Below are 4,302 nucleotides of genomic sequence, written 5' to 3'. Positions count from 1 at the left end.
TTGGTGGTGCCTGTCTGGTCCCTAATAATTCCTAGGAGGAATGAGCATCCTGTTGTGAATGGTGGAGTGTTAAACACAGCACCTTTCCAGCTGTTGGCCCATACAGCTTCTGGCTCAACATCTGTCTTTGCCAAAAGCCAACACACGAGCCCTTGTAAAGATAGCAGTGTACAGTTCTTTGATGTAAATCAGAACAAACTTGCTCAATTTGCAAGCAAACAGTCTGGAATCTTTTGTAAGAGTTGGGGATTTTAGGGAGGCAGCAATCATTACAAGATTCCACATGATCTGTGCACTTAGGTCACGGACTGAATGAGGTGCTGGGGGCCAAACTGGTTTATGAATGTTAAGGTAATCCCACATCTGACCTCGCAGTCAGAAAATGTAACACTACTGCTCAGGTGCCACAGTGTTAAGGCAGGAATGAGGAAAGAAGGGAGGAACAGGGATAGGTTCTGGCCTGTATTTTAAAAAATTAGATTTTGTAGCCTAGTCTGACTGCAGTGCACTCTGGCAGGCATGGAGAGCAGTGTGAAGGTGTTGCTGACAAGGACAGGAGTAATGAAATGGAGCTTGCCCCTGTGCAGACTGGCTCAGCACAGTGCAAGGTACATCAAATATATTTGACCTGGTTTGTTTCTCTTAATATTGGAAGAAACTGAATAATAGTTCCCCATCCTCAAGCAGTACTTTCCACTACATGGTTAAACGGGAGTGCTGCTACCTGGAGATAAACATCTGCAAATTAGCACACCAAAGTAATTTATGTGCATGAATCCTGAAAGGCTGACTTTAATTTTGAGAAAACGGGAAATTCCAGAACATGTGGAGCGAATGTGCCAGCATCTAGGGAGGCAAATGAGATGGGTGGGTAATGAAGCTGCCTAGCAAGATGTTCATCCCAGGGAAAATGATGGGAAAGCTGACCTGGGATTCATTCAAGCGGAGTTAATGCTGGTTGACACAGCCTAATAGAAAGCAGATCTTGTCAAAAGCCAGCTGTGCTCTTCCCATTGCAGATCTCACCAATAATGGCAGAGATGAGCAGTTCTTAACATTTCTCTGTTTTCACTTAGACAGTTTGCCTACAGGAAATGAACTGGTACCTGTACATCTCATTCCTCTAACAGAGTACGAAGAAGTGCTGAGGTGGTAGGCAGAATGTCATGGCCAGATAAATCCAGGCTGAATGGTAAATCCAGGCTTGATGGAGTGTGGGGGTGCAAAAACCCACAAGTTACTGTTTGAATGAATTTATTTCTTTTTTAAATATTGGTGTGTTTGGAAGACTGGGCCTTGAGACAAATAAATGAATGCCCTATGTAAAGCTGGGGGGAATTTTTAAAAATGGCGAGGTGAAAAGCAAAAAGTCTATATGCATCCATGCCTGATTGTCATCTCACCACCATGATAAAACCGTGAAGTTTAGTCTGTGGGAACATGCTCTGGTGATGCAGCCTTCATGTTGGTGGCTTCTCCTTTGGGAGAGGAAAAAACTCTAGTTCTGGGCCTGAAAGTTGAAGCAGCTGGAAGCACTCCAAGAGGAATTCATCTGGCATGTCACCTGCTTCGGATACAGTGTGATTAACAGCCTCTCAGTGCCTGGGTTGTCTAGGAAGAGAGCCTTGGAGGTACTGCCCCGCTGCCCTATCTGATACAGGACAAATGGCAAATGCTCTGCTGCCAGCTGAAACTCGGGGACAGCCTGTGGTTTCTCAGGAATCCAGCACAGCACCAGGGTACCTTCCTGGAAATTTGGTGTTTGGGATAACAGAGCTTTCGGTTCAATTCCAGTATGTTCAGTTATTTGGGGTTTGCTATTTGGTTAGGATCTGTGGTACCTGGAAAAACTAAGATGGTCTCTGTGTGTTTCCACTCTCCTTATTAAACAAGCTTTTCCTGTTTTAGAATAAAGGAGACTGGTAATAGATTCACGCTCAGTTAAATGCTGCCTTGCTGGCAGTTCCTCAAGCAAATGAGGTCTGGCTGGGAAGCCAGCTCAGCACAGCGCAGGCTGAGGAGCCCCATGCTGCAGAGGGACACATAAGAAGAGGTCAGACTAGTTCAGCACAAGGAAATCTCTCTCTCCCTGTGAGCTCAGCTATGCAGAGGTGAGTTCAAGATGTGAGACACAGCCCCACTGCCTGACGTTGCACTGAGGCAGCACCACCTTATGAACTTGTGCTTGAAATGTGTACCTTCTTCTGAAGCATCTTTGCTCTAGCACTGTTGGAAACAACTCTAGCTCAGGAAACACCCTTCCCAGTTGAGCTGACAGGAAAGATGCAGAGGGACTATTTAGAGGACATGCTCACTGGAAAAGGAGGCTTCAAACTGAAGAACAGCAGGTTTAGATTAGATATTAGGAAGAAATTCTTTATTATAGAGAGGGTGGTGTGGCACTGGCACAGGCTGCCCAGAGAAACTGTGGATGTCCCATCCCTGGCAGTGTTCAAGACCAGGTTGGATGGGGCTCTGAATAACCTAGTCTAGTGAAAGGTGCCCCTGCTCATAGCAGGGGGGTTGGAATGAGATGTTCTTTAAGGTCCCTTCCCACCCAAACAATTCTGCGTCTATGACAAAAGGCAATGTATAAAAAAAATAAAGAATTCTGCATTCATCCTTCTTTATTCTCTTGGCTTTTCCCAAGGATAAATACCTGTATTATTCTCCCCAACTAAAATCCACAGGGAACTGATTTTATGTCAATATCTGTTCAGGACTCCTCCCCTGAAGCTGAAATCCTCACAGTTTTTACCTTTGCTGTCCACGTTTTTCACTACAAATCGGTATGCAAACAACTCTGTTGCAGTAACTGACCTGTGCATGGAAAAACTTACATCCTCCCTTTCCCAAATGGCTTATCACACTAATAGCAGGAAGAAATATTTTTTTTTCCATTTGCTCATATTGATGTCCTAAATACCAGCAGCCTCTCACGGGCCAGGGCCATGAATCCTAAACAATAGATGCCCTAAGTCACTCTGGTTTGACAAGCATCCAAGAAAAAGAAAAGGGAAAAAATTTTTTAAAAAATTCAAGCCTGTGCACTCTTAATGAGGCATCATGTGAATGAAGACTGAGCAGTTTGTCAAGTGCCAGCTTTTGTTTCCAGACTGCCTTTCCTCTCTGCTGGTTCACCTCTCCATTACACAAGCGAAAACGCTCGCTCCACCCAGCAGTGCTCGCCTCTTGCACAAGCTGCCTTACCCTCCGGATTTTACCGTGGGAATTTGGACACCGTGTGGGGATGCCAGAGCAGGTTAATACAACCCAGTGAGCCTGTGCTGCAGCTGCCAGCTCTGCTCCACATAGAAGCCTTCTGGCTTCTATGAGCCTCCTTATTAACAGTCCCCCACTGCAAAAAAAGATCCCTCCCAGCAAAGTTTCCTTTCCCCAAAAAGCATCACCAGTGATGCTGTGGCCTCTTACTGTGGTCTTGCCCTCACCTCCCTGCTGTCCCCCAGCATCTGCAAGGTGGATATAACCCTACTAGACCCATCCCAGCTTGAGAAAAAGGGCTGAAGAGAAGGGAAACACTAGGGAAAGGAACATTTATCACAGCCTAAAGGATGAAACAAAAATTTAAAAAAAAATTTGTCCCCGTTTGGGGCAGAAACCAAACAGCATAGGATGGTCTGATCTATCACTAATGTAAGTTTATGCATTGTGCAAATATTCCTTGTGAGCTGTTAAATTGTTTTTTTTTTACAAAGCAAATTCACTCTGGTTTTTGAGTCTACCTTTTAGGGATAAATGAGAACTTGCTTAGTTAATGTCCATTTGATAAACTCTGTTAGGTCACACTTAGAATGAGGTTGTGAATTTTTTTCCTTTTTTTTTTTTTATATTGTTCTTTTCCTTAACCCAATTATCTGGTCTTCCTTCTTCTGTTTCATGCTCCTGACTTAAGGCACATTCCAAACTCTTTGATTTGCCTGAACAGAAAGAGCATGAGAGAATGAAAGCTGGGTGAAAAATGAGTATTGGAGCTCCTACTGAAGCCAACTGCTGGAGTCGGTGATGGGATATAACTTGTTAGGGGAGTTACAGCACTTGCTGTAGAGGTCATGCAGAGCTCCTGCACACGAGTAAATAGTTCAAGGCGTTTTGATGCAGAGAAAAAACAATTAAGATATAACTGCTGCTGACATTCCCCTGAGCCGTTTCATCTCTTACCGCTTCAAAAAATCGGGGAAAAACAAATTATGCACTTTCAATCTGAGATTTATATAGGCTGAATTGTTGCTTAGCGTATGAAAAGATCAAAAAGGAGATCTTTGAAGACAGATTGCCTACAAA

The sequence above is a fragment of the Fringilla coelebs genome (assembly GCF_963513975.1).
Source record: "Fringilla coelebs genome assembly, chromosome: 6".
NCBI classification, from domain to species: Eukaryota; Metazoa; Chordata; class Aves; order Passeriformes; family Fringillidae; genus Fringilla; species Fringilla coelebs.
Note: the sequence above shows the minus strand (reverse complement) of the source record.